This window comes from Ostrinia nubilalis, chromosome 17 (genome assembly GCF_963855985.1).
Source record: "Ostrinia nubilalis chromosome 17, ilOstNubi1.1, whole genome shotgun sequence".
NCBI lineage: Eukaryota > Metazoa > Arthropoda > Insecta > Lepidoptera > Crambidae > Ostrinia > Ostrinia nubilalis.
Genome location: NC_087104.1, coordinates 1,201,242 through 1,216,775, shown reverse-complemented (window position 1 = coordinate 1,216,775; position 15,534 = coordinate 1,201,242). Strand labels below are relative to the sequence as shown.

General features: G+C 36.5%; 1 long non-coding RNA gene across 1 annotated transcript; it reads right to left on the bottom strand.

Moving 5' to 3' along the window:
- Window positions 1-6,189: 6,189 nt before the first annotated feature.
- On the bottom strand, window positions 6,190-7,498 carry LOC135079621 (uncharacterized). Its single transcript, XR_010258839.1, has 5 exons — window positions 7,399-7,498; window positions 7,209-7,322; window positions 6,889-7,049; window positions 6,481-6,594; window positions 6,190-6,353 (listed from the first exon to the last, which is right to left on the bottom strand). It is a non-coding gene; the product is annotated as an uncharacterized LOC135079621 (long non-coding RNA).
- Between the last annotated feature and the right edge of the window lie 8,036 nt (window positions 7,499-15,534).

Genomic DNA, 15,534 nt, shown 5'->3' with positions numbered 1-15,534 from the left:
TGATAAAAAAAAAGAATCGATTCTATTACTGCAAAAATGAAAACTTTCCTGCAGAAATAATATGCAGTCTGAAAAAAATGACGTCCCCATACTAATTGGCTACAGGTCTAGCTCGTAACTGAGTCCGTGCCTTCAGAATCAGAATCAGAATTTTATTTGCGTAAAAACATGGTATATAAAGATGTTACATGGTATATATATACTCAACATCAAATAAACCGCACCTTCCGCGACGCGAACTTTAACGATTTTCTTCTGACACAATCATGGTGCCCCAACAATATTGGTGTAATTTGAAAGCCCAATAAATATCCTTAAAGAAAAACACATTTAATTTCTTAATAAATGATTAACATATACCATAAATGTGACTGGAAAAAATACCTCACTTTGGGCCCACCTATGGAATCAAATAGACCAATTTTTATGGTTATAAAACCAAATAATGATTTCACGTGTCCTCTTTAACAGATGGATAGCAATTAAACCCAACTTAACAGTTTTATAGCCATAAAAGTTGGCTCTAGCGTAACTACCTATTTCTTGAAGAAGTGACTCTGGATCCTTCTAAAGACACATTTTTGGGGTAAAAACCTTTCCTTTAATGAAATGAAGGTTAGAACTAGGCTTTTAAATGGTACCAATATTGGTGGGAAGTGGGGATACATACGTTTGAAAATGCTTGTCACGGGAGGTGCGATTTATTTGACGTCGAGTGTAGAATTCAGTAGTGCACATGTTTCGCCATTACAAATAGCATGCAAAATTAATGCCTTAGGTGGGAACGGCATGCGAGTGATTTTTTGACGGCCAAACGTCAACGAGACTAGATTTGTATGCCCTGTCGCGTCTTAATATGTCAATTCTTACTAAAATGTCTCTGGGGTGGTGGCGTAGTGAGGCGGGTCGTTACATTCCCTCTAATATGGTCGAGTGAAGCGATGGCTGGTTCACTCGTCATGTCTGTGAACAGGCGCTGCTTTCGGGGACTGGTCAATCCAAGTTATTCCAATTTATGTATGCGAGTCATTTCTACTAATATTTAAGTATGTAATCTGTAAGTCTAGATATTAGCACGTCACTACCTTGTTTAATATACCACGCAATTTTGTATACCCATTATACACTATACAAGAATGCATGGTAAATTCAGTGAACTGCTCCTGAATCGAATGTACCTACTACTGCTATTTCTATTTATTTATATTAACCGGCAGACAGTGGTGACTGAGTTTGTTGCGGCGCTTCTTCTCAGCACTTGCCAAATGTTGGTCTCGAAGCGCTGGTAGGGTAAAAAGATTATGAGACATGTAGAGGCTCCTTAAGAGGAAAATGACGATTTGTAAGAACTATTTATTAGTCTAAACAAATAAATAAATTTTGACTTTGACTTTGACTTTGACAATGTCACCCCTCCCTTTCCGCTCCCATACCTCAGACACTGACTAAGGCCGGGTTGCACCATCTTCCTTTAACTTTGATAAACTTCAAAAATCTGTCAAGCTCCATACAAAAAACACCGGTTATCGTTATAGTTACGGTCAAGGTTAGGTGGTGCAACTCAGCCTAACTGGGGGCCCGTACCATCCTTTTCTCGAAGCAATTCAGGCCATTTTCGACCGCCTGTAACTTCGTTCTGGATAAAACTAGAAGGCTGAATTTTCATTAGCTATGCAGGCATTGTAAAGACACGGTATATTTCAAATTTCATTCAATTTGAACCAGTAGTTTAAGAATTATAACGGGTCAAAGTTACTTAATTTTGTCACTCACTGACTCACTGACTGACTCACCGATCATCAAAACTCAATGGCACTTCTAGCAGACCTAGAAGCTTCAAATTTGGAATATAAGTAGTGTTTGGTGTATGAATCAAGGCTTGGCCATCGCATGAAAACACGTGTAAATTAAATTATTTAGTGCGATGGCCAAGTCAATAATTTATGTAAAACGTTAAAGATTTCCTGGCCTGGACTTGGTATTACATGGATCTCACAACTTTTTACCGTAGAACAACTGAGTTGCGAGACTTGGTTTTTTTGACAAGTACCTATTGTTTTTGATGGGATCCTTTTTGTTTGGTCACAGAAAGGAACATAGTTGCCGATAATTAATTCAAAGATCTAGTATACGAACACCAGATAACCCAGCCGAAGTCAGCTTTACGAGCACTCGTAAATATTCATCGTGCATGGTGCTTCAATAGAGCGCTATTAGAATCGCACCCGACGAACTGTTTGTATTACAGTTTTTGCAGGAATCGGAGAGAGTTAAGATTGGGTCAGATTTTGCACACACCAATATTTTTGGAAATGCAGCTATTACTACTGCACTTCAATCAATGATTGTTGTTCACATCCACGAAAAATGTTGTGAGGTGGATGCAAATTATTTCAGCCATGATGACTGGAGTAGGAAGGAGTACCATCTTTCACAAACAGACTTAGATAAAACTTGAAAATTGAAAAGGTTATAATTAGAATATTTTTAGAACAAAAGTTTCCATGGGGCGAAGCCACAAACAAAATTGAAAAGGATCTAATAATAGTGACAGAAACTGAATACCAACTAATACTGGTGACAGAAACTGAATCTCTTGTACACAAAAAAATACAAAATTAAATTACTGTCAAGCCATCAGGCAACCCTAGTGACCAACAAACACGCATATCTGATACCGGGCACGTGAGCTCGTGAGCTGCAATTCAGTGTGTGCAGCAATTGTGCTACGCAGCGCTGCGCAATTAAAAAAAACAACCTTTGAGTTTCCTAACACTGATCTTACTCCTTAGAAAGGTTCTGGAATGGAGGCCGCGTACCGGAAAACGCAGCGTGGGACGTCCACCTACAAGGTGGACCGACGACATCGTAAAGGTAGCAGGGAAGCGCTGGACGCAGGCCGCTACCAATCGATCAACATGGAAAGCATTGGGGGAGGCCTATGTTCAGCAGTGGACGTCCTGTGGCTGAAATGATGATGATGATGATGATGATCTTACTCCTCCACTCCTAACCTCCACCCACAAGGTGGAACGACTACCATAAAGGTAGCAGGAATAATAATAATTGGAGGAGGCCTATGTTCAGCATTGGACGTCCTGTGGCTGAAATGATGATGATGATGGTGTTGAACTTACTCAACCTATTTCCCGATTCTGGCAACTAAGTACAAAGAGCGGTTAATCCATCATCCTAACGAACTTGCTCGCCAACTTACCATGGATGTATGTGAGACGACTGAAACGTCATCATATCCTGGAGCTAGAGGACCGCCAGTAGATCTGGGCAGCAGATGAGTTGATGCTTCCAATGGGAAGCCACTCCGCATGACAGCATCAAAGAACAGATTTGCTCATAGTCTTGGGACTGATTGCAAATGATCACAGCAAAAAAAAAATCCCGATTAATTGCTCTGGTACTGTACAATAATAATATAAAGTACTGCTTTCAAATACTGAGGCGTATAAATACTACTATTTACACACGTGGAAAGAAGCTCAACTACTAGTCAAATAAGAGTAATTTTCCACGTAATTTCCGCCAATATCCCACCGTGTTTACACTGCCTCATACATTTTCGCTCATTTAACACTACCTCCGATGCAAAATTAAATAAAGTTACGTATGTAAATACGTTTTTCTGCCCGGACTGGCCGGGAATCTTATTACAGATAAATTAAGCGCTGTTTCATGGCTGCAGGAATGTGCCAGGGCCGGCTTAAGGGCCAATATTACAAACAAGGGCTTATCCTTTCGTATGAAATCAAAGAAAAAATAAATTTCAAAAATACTCGCGTTTGGATTCCGGGCTTGAAGTACTGAGCATCGGAATCTACAGTATCAATTCCCATAAGATCTTCAATATTTCTATTAATAGAAGATAATATTGGAATGTTGCGCGAGTTGAAATAGTCTGTCTTCATATTAAAGTTATAAAATATTCAATCATAGCTCACTTTTTTAAACTTTTTTGATACCTACTAGATTATTCATAATTAACTTTTAAAAAAAATAAAACCGACTTCATATGCGTGAACACAAAAAAAAACTAAAAATTAAAAATATTGCGTATAAAAAAGTTCATCCCCAATTTTCCACCCTTGGGGGTGAAATATTTTCTTCAAATTCGCATGAAACCACCCTTTTGATAATACCTATTCAAGAAAAAAAATATCGTTCAAATTGGTTTATAATCGGCGGAGATATTGCGTATAAAAAAGTTCATCCCCAATTTTCCACCCTTGGGGGTTGTTTTTTCTATTATTGAATTTAAATGGGACCACCCTTGAGGTATTACCTATACGCCGAAAAAAGATTTGTTCAAATCGGTTCATAATTGGCGGAGTTATCGCGTAACAAACATAGAAAAAAAAAAAAAAAAAAAACATACGGGTCGAATTGAGAACCTCCTCCTTTTTTGAAGTCGGTTGAAAATTACTTTTCAAGATACATATTTTAAAACCAGTCTTTTTACAGCAATTTAGACATCTACACTTTGACATCTTTTATGAAATGGGAGCTATTTCTCAACAAAAATGTGTCTTAAGACATTTCCCCACCAATCTACAGGTCCCGGGGGCGCACTGCCCGAAATTATTCCGGCCCTGCCGCCCGTATCGTCTCGCGGGAGCGTGATAGGGTTAAACGCGAAACTGTTCGACTATTTTGCATTTAATGAGCAGGTTATGAGCCCGGTGACTGTTTATTTAAAATCAGACGGCATTTAAAACGTACAATTCCGCCAAAATTGGTAGTTGAGCACGTCAAATATACGCTGTTTACGGACAAACATTGCAAATAATTGCTGTTTGCCGAACCGACTTGATTACATATAGTTGTCGGTTTGATATCGATTTGGTGACCGGTCGATTGTGTGGTTAGATTGACAAGTCAAGTAAAGAATTTATAAACAGCGGCTAAGCTGTAGATCCTACACGTCTAGCGCTTAATTGAGTCAGTGCCTGAGATATGCGGCACGAGAAGGCGTTCGGCTGAACCATTTAAAAACCTAGTAAGGGACACTTTTGCAGATTTTCGTTTTTTGTCTTAAATCACCTTAGAATTAAGGTCTCCACAGAATGTGAAGACAGAAATCGCTCTATTACACTTAACACCGGAAAAACGCGTAGCTAAAAACCTAGTAAGTCCAATTCAATTCTGCAAAAACCATTATCAAAACCTAGCAAGTTACAATGAACAATGAACAAGTTTCAATGTGACTTACTAGAGGTAAAATGCTACTGTAATTTAAATATTATTTCGAGTTCTGTTGGCTGACACTCGATAACCATATCAAAATCTGGGGACTACATGAGTACTGATTCATATTCCATTTTGATTTAGATTTTTACGAGGCACTTATGTCAAAAAAATATTTTTTAGTTTTAGTAAGGAGCATAAAACTTGCAATTTTTAACTAAATATATTCTTTTATTCCATAAAGTATACTTCAGTAACTAATCTTCAATATAAACATCGGAAGTTATCCAAATCTTTAAGCATCTTAGCAGGGCAAATGAAAATGCGTTTTTTCGCTCTCCTGTAAAATTTGCTCCGCTGCACTTACTAGGTTCTTAATTGGTTCAGCCGCGTTTTTGTGACGTTCGAACGTCAGCGAGACTCATCTCCTTCAGATTTGTATGCTCTGTCACGTCATAATATGTCAATGTCATCCTTCCCGTTCCGCTTCCATACCTCAGACACCGAACGGACTCAGTTAAGCGCTAGAGTTCAGTACGCCAAGCACGAATAACTTGCGTAAAGGTAATAGTATCGTTAACGTAAATAATTTGTATGAGAATCTGAGAGCGCCTCTATCGGACGTAAAACAAACTAAATTTGGCAGCACAAATGCCTATTGTATAGTAACGTAATAGTACCGTAAACGTATCGTATGATGTTTATACTAACTTTGCGATCACGAACCGTTTTTTGACGTATAGAATAGTAAGTGGCGATAGCTGGCTAACGTAAGTTTACGAATGTTTTGTCACGGTAAATTTTTCAGTGTGAAAACTTGCGTTGGAAGAAAAAAATATGTTTTTTGAGGCTGAAGACGATAAAAAGTGTGTTGGTTGATGAGATTAATAGGCTACACATGTAATCAAAATCTAAAAATACTTTTATGGCTGGAAAGCTGTAATTTTAAGACTATTTTTATTGTTTCTTTGAAATTAAAACTAACGTTAGTATTTATGTAGTAGCTTTATTTGTTCATTAATGTTGTACACACAGCTTAAATTAAATAATTACGGGATAAATTAGAAGGTGGAGAAGCACCGGTCTCTTCACTCTGAAGGTGGGCGGCATCACGGTGGATTGGCTACTGGTGCTTGGGGTGTTCCGATCGGCTTCTGTAATGTAATTTAATTTCATATTAACAACTTGATTTAATTAATTTAATTTTAACATCGATTTGCCATATTTTTCATAATATTTTGTCTGTTATCTATGTAAAATTACTAAAAGAATGAAATTTACCTGTAGCTGTTGTATCCAGAGTAAATAATTATTTACCAATTGGTTATCTTCTATATACCCAGGTATCATAATTTCTTCTAGCTGGGTGTTGGGCGTTTTTCCACTATCTTCAATCTGAAAAAGGTTTACACTATAATAATATTTACAACAATATTTAAATTATAAACCTTGATTAATATGAATTAATAAATATGTCTGTATTATTTTTAAAAGTGTACATGTAATAGTCAAGTAATAATATTATGCGTAAATAATATAAACTTAATATTTAGATCTATTAAAAATAGGTTAGAATAAAATTTGCACGCTTAAGGATTTCCCTAAGGCAATCCCTTGCCAGACTTGTGTAAAAGTAAAATGACATTTTGATAAATAAACTACAATACACTGAAATAAATTAATGCAGACCTGCTGAAAGCCAGCTTCCACCACCGTCGTGCCAGTAGCTGCCTCCACTCCAATTATTTGCATGACCCTGTTTTCAAGGTCGGTCCACCACCAGTGCCACATGCAGCTCTTTTTATTTTACCCAGCTTTCTTTTAGTGTTATCTTTTAAATCACTCCACACCTTTACCACAAACAGAAATAGAACAAATCATTTCATTAAAGCTAAAACTAAACAAAAAATTATAAGTATGTGGCACTGGCTTAAAAGCAATGCCCATAAATAATGTCTTAATGAGTTAGGTCGCACACTTGAAATATTAAACCACTCGAGATCGCATACCTTGCGCTATTTCTCCACCGATCGAGAGTCGCCTGTTCCATCACTGTTTAATTTTTCCGCTAATTCCTTCCGCGTCTTCTTGGACCTCCGGAAGGTTTAGATAAGTCACCATTTCTAGAAAATAACATCTAAAAATATCACGCCGTTACAGCCCACACATATTAAACCACATTATCTCAAATCTACGTACTTTTCCATGAACTCTACTAGTCATCATCAAAATTAAAATTTACATTAAAATTAAGCTTCAAACAAAGAATACACTCAAAGAGTTCCTATAACTTGAATTTGCTTACCAAAGCAAACTGTGTTTGACAGTCTGGTAGACCGTTCAGAAATTAAAACATATGGAAAAGAATATATTAAAAATGTTATCAACTAACATTAAAAATTACATTTACTTACCTTACTACAAATATATGGAACATAATTTTGTTTCTTGATTGTTTTCTCTAAGATTTCACTAGAATATCATATTATATTTGAATAATTTTAGTTAATAAGACCACTTTAATATATTTCCGAACGTATCATTCGTTCATTAGTTCATTCCCTACTTACGTTAGGATGACGTCACTCTCGTAATTGTATCGTACTTACTACACAACGACGAAAGTGCTTCGTGATGCCTACTAACGCTTTACTGCGTTATAGTATAGTAGACACGATACGTTTACGTTACTACTACTTTGATCATTCGTGCTTGGCGTACAGCAGTAAAGCTATAGTTAAACCTATAGTTACTAGTTAAAGTTGACGATAGCAAAACTTGAACGTTGCCAGTATCCTCTAAAAAAAATAAAAAAATACGGGACTTATTCCCACCTCTCGTTCCCACCACTGCAACTCCTGTGTAGCCAGGATCTACAGCTTGACCGCCACAAAAACCCAACCAATGAAGGTCAAGTTTGTCCCGGGGGAAAGTTAAACTGTCATTGGACCCGCAACGAAATTAATCAGAAGAACATAGGAGGAGTTCGAAATTAAGGTTCCAGTTGCCAGTATCCTCTAGCAAAAATAACGCGAAGCGATGTGGCTCTAAACTATCTAGCTATTAAAATTTAGAGATCACGAACGTTAAAACAAAATCCGAAAATGCATCCGCCTTTAAAATTCAATTGGCATCCTAATTCCTTCTCACAAAGCATTGTTTGGCAAATAAACCAGCTCGCTGCGTAAATAACAATAAAATGCTTGTCAGCCATTTTTCCGCAACTAGGCATGCATAAAGATTATGCCATGCGAATGCGATGCTATTAGGGACTTGTCTCACTGAGATGCCAAGATGCAGCGAGACTTGGAAAAAATAAATAAGTTAAGTTTGTGTGTAAAACTGAAATCAGACTAGCAACACAGCCTGACGCCCGTTTTCACAAACGATGCTTGCTTAAGTGAAGCAGCAAATCGAACGCACAGCGTTGAATAGAGCTCTGTGATTGGTTCGTGTGTCACCCTGTGCGTCCACGTGCACTGTAAGACCTCATAGTAATGTTCGTGTAACCTACTAATTTTAGATTGCTCGTCATAACAATCTCACCCAGGGGTGTAAATAGATATCTACCTACCTATATGGTGAATTGAGCTTACCTAAGAGATGCCTGTCTCTCGTGCTTTGAAGGCCTAAGGGTGTTTCATACTTACCATGATTCAAAGAACTAACAGCGACGAATTTTCAGTAAGTCCTCCTAAAATAGGAATTTAGCAACTACAGATGTCATATTGTCATCTCGATTGTTATTACTTTTCTGTCTTTTGCTAATGGCGATGAAATTGTGTTTTTACGCCTCAAAACACACTAGGACCTATTAAAATATTCACAATAAAACTGATGCTACTCGAATAAGTTCGGACACGTGTAAGTAAAGCCGCTTAGATGGGCCTTTGGAAGATCAATAAACAAAGCTTCGCAAGTTTCGGTTCTTGTTCATAACTTATTTATTGGTAAATAACCCTTGCTGGCATTTTCCTCGATTTCAAGACTCTATTACGCCTGACAATCATCATCATCATTTCAGCCACAAGACGTCCACTGCTGAACATAGGCCTCCCCCAATGATTCCATGATGACCGGTTGGTAGCGGCCAGAATCCAGCGCCTTCCTGCTAACATTATGAGGTCGTCAGTTCACCTTGTCGGTGGACGTCACACGCTGCGTTTTCCAGTACGTGGCCTCCAACCTTGCTGCCACATCGGCCGTCAGTTCTGCGTATTATGTGCCCTACCCATTGCCAATTCAGCTGATGCCATACAATATCTGCCTGAATTCATCAAAGCTACTATCACTTGTATTCACAAACATTACTATGAGGTCTCACAGTGCGCGTGGACGCACAGGGCGACACACGAACCAATCACAGAGCTCGATTCAACGCTGTGCGTTTGATTTTCTGCTTCACTTAAGCAAGCATCGTTTGTGAATACGGGCATATGTTTACTGATCAAAGCGCCTCAGTGAGACTGGTCCTTCTATAACATCCAGCCATATTTTATTCTCCACCAAATATACAATAAAGAGAAGTGAAAACCGGGCAATAATAATTAATTTTTATTTGGCGCCAACGCCGGTTCCCAGCGCTGGAGTGTTGCCAGGTGTGCCCCTGGCTGAATTTTTAATGGTGGCAATATTAAACAATTGAGTTAGCGCGTTTTTGCGTACTGTTCATTTGTGTTTTGATTGTTGTTTTTCATTGTTTGAGTTGGTGTGTTTTCGGAATATGAATGGAGGCAATAAACGAGTTTGGTAGTTGGAAATGGTAGAGTTCATCATCATTTGCTATCCATGGGAATGGTTCCAATTATGAGATTTTCACTTACCATGATACGTGTGACCATGTTTGCCTGAAAAAACACAGAGTTTTAATTTTTATGACGTGACATGTCAACAGCATATTGCCTATTCAATGAATATGATGAAAATTCTATCAAAAAATTTTCTTCCCTGGTTTCATGTGAACGGACTAAGAACGAAAATAGTATGTAATGACTGTAAACTTCTCATAGTATAAACAAACAGATAAATTAATACTATAAACTATGTTACATGTTTATCCGGCATGTTTTCTAATAGACTGAAAGACAAAAGCACTGACACAAAACTTCTTAGATTAAGAACTTTTGATCAATGCCAACTTTAGCAAATGGGATAACCTAATGCATCTGGGTCAGGCAAGCAAGTCAAACGTCCCGGACAGGAACCAATCGGATCCATCTATTAAAGTGCACAGCGTCACATCGATCTAGTTCTAGGGTTTAACTTATGTAGGTATCTCTTTAATTTAATTTGTTAACATGGTATAAGAAGAGTGAAAGATCACAATAGCATTCTGAAAATACTTAGTAGCGGAGAGTGACAAACTCTGTTATTATTAACTAGCTTTCCGCCCGCGACTTCGCCCGCGTGGAATTTTATCTACCGCAAAAAAACTTTATCGCGCGTGTCCCTGTTTCAAAAACCGGGATAAAAACTATCCTATGTCCTTTCTCGGGACCCAAACTATCTCTAATTGCCAAATTTCATCAAAATCGGTTCAATTGTTTAGGCGTGAAAGCAAGACAGACAGACAGACCACAAAAACAGACAGAGTTACTTTCGCATTTATAATATTAAGTATAGATAATTAAACTCCAAACCTTATTGTATAGTATGGACAAACTAGTTTATAAGTCATTTGTTACTAACATTAATATGTAAGAATGGATTATTGTGGTGTAAAATAAATAAATTATTATTCCTATTCATTAAATAAATCCACATTATTCACGAATTATGAAAGAAGAAAACATAAGCCGAAATGAACAGGATAAAAACTCGGCTCGTGGCTCGGAAAATGCGGCAAGGATAAAAAAACATGACTAAAATGCCTTTTTATAACTGATCTGATTTTAATATGAAACTTGTTAGTCAGGATGAGAAGGACGATTGTAGCACCTTATAATCCGTAATACTTATAAGATTTTAAAAACGAGTACCTAGGTACTAGAGCTATTCAAATTCTTTAATGCGAAGTAAGTAAGTGGCTATCGTGGTAAAATTGATAAAGTTCACACTCCATCAAACAGATTAAAAGCTTAGGTTAAAACGAAAACACATACCCTTAACAGGCTCAGGAATCCTTCAGTTTTAACTGCATCACTATACGCACATCACCATTTTCACAAGCACAAACACAAACTAGGAACAATTTACTACAAAACTAGATATTTTAAATTATTTATAGTTTTTTTGTGACACACACGCGACACTATTTCAAGTGAAAAAATAATACTGAGGCTAAGCACGCCTCATTGCAGCGCGTGAGCAAATTCGAATTTCGAATTTGGATCTTTGATTTTGCGCATTTCATTATTTAATTAATCTAAGTATAAAGATTTCACCAGTTATCTTCTTTTTTAGATTTAAATTATTTGTTAGATTGTATAATTTAAGATTTAATGACAATCGTTGTCAATATAAAATAATAAATCGTCGCGTCACGTCACACGTCATTTTTCATTCGCGCATCTACCAGCATGAATTTTCACTCATACTCCGTGCAAAGAAAATAGAAAAGAATTACCTTAAATATTTCAATTTATTGGCATTTTATAAATTATCTGGAAAAAGTATTTTTGCTTCATAATGTTGCTAATATAAATTTTGTTTTTCTGCTTTTTGTTGATATTGAACTGAAACTGCAATAAAATGCCATCTGTTGGAAACCATGAAAACTAGGATGGTACCAAAGCGTCACTGGTGCTGGAAATTGTAAAGCTCTTCAATAAAAGTAGTTCTACGCGTATCGTTTAGATGGCGCTATTCTAAAGTTTTCTTACCTGAGTTTTCCTTTGTTTTTGTTAACTCGTATTTAAATATAAAAATTAATTATGGTGTTTTTAGGATATTAGTTATACCTAATAAAGAATCTAAGAAAATGTATAAAATCTTGATTACCCGTGAAGACGGGTAAAGGTGTCTTCACAACTAAGCAAAATAAAATATCACAAACAATGAATTTTAATGAGAGTGTGCAATCAATAAAAGTGTGACTGGACAAGATAGGTATACCATTTACATTAATTTATAGCACCTATTAAAACCACAGTGATTGGTTGCTGAATTTCAGGGGGAAAGCCGAGTGCAATAAGGTATCAGGATTAGATTTGTCAATATTTTAGGACGTAGGTAGAGGTACACTGCAAAACTTATCTAAATCACGCTTCATTAAGGCTACTTTTTGTATCAAAATCTACGCAAAGTCACGTGCTAAAAACAAGACCTAGCATTCACAAATATTAGTATGAAGTCTCACAGTGCGCGTAGACGCACAGGATGACCCACGAACCAATCACAGAGCTCTATTCAACATGACGTGCGATCAATTTGCTGCTTCACTTAAGCAAGCATCGTTTGTAAATACGGGTGAAAGTCACGTGCAAGTACTAGTAACTATGCAACGCCCGTATTCACAAAACAAACATTACTATGAGGTCTCACAGTGCGCGTGGGCGCACAGGGTGACATACGAACCAATCAAAGAGCTCTATTCAACGCTGTGCTTTCGATTTGCTGCTTCTCTTAAGCAAGTATCGTTGGTGAATACGGGTGTAAGTATATTAAATGAAACACCACAGTGTGAACTTGCCATAGCCGCCATTAGCCACATTAGCCGTGGGTAAACACCACACAATGGCGACACGCTCTGACAACCCCATGGATCTGCATCCGGGATGGGTCAGACTAAATGTTCACTTTGTTTGCTTTTAATTTAACATTTTCTTTGTCATTTGTGTCTCGTTTCTTTATTAAACAATAAACATTTAGACACTTGCTGTTTTAATGCAATCACAATTATCAAAACTAGTTACTTGGACCCTAAGTTTCTTAGGCTGGATAGCACCATCTTACTTTAACTAAAATAAACGTTAAAAATCTGTCGTCAAACTCCATACAAAAAATACTGGGTTATAGTTACGGTTGAAGTTAGATGGTCTTAGCTTAATTCAGACTTTTCCCGTCCAGCAACACTTTTTCCTTAACGATTTTAAAAGGTGCTTCCTTAACAGAGAAATTAAGGTAAAATGGAAAAGATAAGTGGAAACTATCATCGCCATTATTATATTTTTAGTTTTCCCAGGTTTTTAAAGGTTCAGTCAAACCAACGCGATCCTTTAAGCCAAAATTCTTCTAACAATCGTCAGTTAAAGCGTTAAATCGTAACTTGTATACAATTATTTTGCGTTTTAAACCTGAATAATTAAGATTAAAAAGATTGTAGAGTTCAGTGCACGACAGTCTTCATTGCCTCTACAGTATACATTCGTCATAATTTAGTCATAATGGCTAAATTACTTATCTTTTTCTTCTTTTCGTGTCGACAACAAACCTACACAGTGTCAACCCAAAACTCCGCCACAAGAGTGGCGTTGTCAGCAGCACTCATCAAATCCTCCTGAGTGCAGTTGCTTATGTAAACATTATTATTTATCTTATCAACCAAGCTTGTAACTAGTTTGATGATATTTCTTTCAAGGTCAATTTGCTTTAAGTACCTATGGTTAGACCATTAACAGACTTAAACAAAAACCTATCTATCTAGACGCCCCAACAAAGATCACAAGTTTAAAAATCAAATTATAAATTCCACGGTAGTAAAAGTACCTTTTTCTAAAAGACAAGGAATATTGTGCAGGTTTTCCCATAATATGAAATATCCAAAAATACCTAACTCATATCACTTTACTTCCCGCTGTCACAGATTTAACATACTCGTACTTACGCCCGTATTCACAAACATTACTATGAGGTCTCACAGTGCGCGTGGACGCACAGGGTGACACACAAACCAATCACAGAGCTCTATTCATTGCTGTGCGTTTGATTTGCTGCTTCACTTAAGATAGCATCTTTCGTGAATACGGGCGGTAGAGTTTGATAATATTTCCAGTAATTTAATCTCAATTAAAAATATTATGTACTTAATTTATGTTTGTAATGAAAAAATCAGAGCAACTGTAACAATAACATGTCGTGGATTTAGTTATTGTTTTGCTGTCGCGGTCGACGATCGACCTATTAACCCAGGCAGGGGCGCGCAACAGTTGTAGGCTAATTAATTAATTGGCTTTTAACTCGGTTAAAGTACTGATTTAACGTATAGAGGTAACATTTTACTTTCATAGTTTAAGTCAGTGTTAAAGTACCGTTTAAATCACTTTTACTAATACAGTCATAATTTCATGAATAGGTACCTAATTAAAAAACATTAGTTGAATTTTTAAACTTCATGTCGTTATAATTATAACGACATGACATGAAGTTTAAAAAGTGCATGCAGAAAGAAAATAAAAGTTTATTTCCTAAGTTCCTTGTAACAGGAAGAGGATAATGTATTTTTTAAATAATTTCACAAAATTAATTAATGCTACTTCACAAATTTAACACAGATTTTATTTTCAATTTACAGCAATTAAGCTTTTTTCGCTGTTCCCCTGATAGCATTTAATTTTTCCCGTCATAATTCTTAATTAAATACTTTTACTGCAACTTCTCAGAATTATTGCATTCGGAAACCACTTAGCGTGAAGCTTAAAAATAAACGACATAATTATTTATTTAGCCCACATCATGTACCGTTAACGAAAAAGGGTAATAAGTTGGGCACACCTGCCGCATACATTCGCGACCTTTGCATTGGTACCGGTCCATAGTCGCTGCGCGTCTCTCACCGGTTCCTCTTCCGATCTATCTGGTTTCGAACGAGATAAGAAAGTCTATCGGCAAAAATAGCTCTCGCAGAGCGGTGAATAAATATAAAAAAAAAGTTCAATTACTTTTATACAGATTAAAAAGTTACATTAATTTTAATAGTGCCGGCAAAAACACGCGAATGTAGAGCGGTTTACAAAAAACTATTCCTATTTTAAAATTGAAAAAGTTTATTACTAAATTGTTTCACTAGTGGCCAGTTACATAAAAGTGACATCTTAAATTGTGATATTGCGATTATAAAAATAACTTATTTATTTATTTTGTGGATTTTAATTGAAGAAAATGGATAGTGTGACTTTCTAATTCCAGTGCTAATAAAAATTGAATTTCAAAATGAAGTGGGCGTATATTTTATTTATGTTGGTTTTGATGTGTTTTAAGTTTGGTGAATTCAGTGAGCTACAAAATATGACAAGGTTCGTATTTTTTGTAAAAGTCTCTACAAAAAAGTGTACTTCAAAAAGTCTATGATCGCACCTTCAAAATTTTGTAAAAATATCACAATAAGTAATAGTTATAAGTACTTTTAGTTTTATTAATATTAGTTCCCTTTACAATATAACATTAGGTACCTAATCA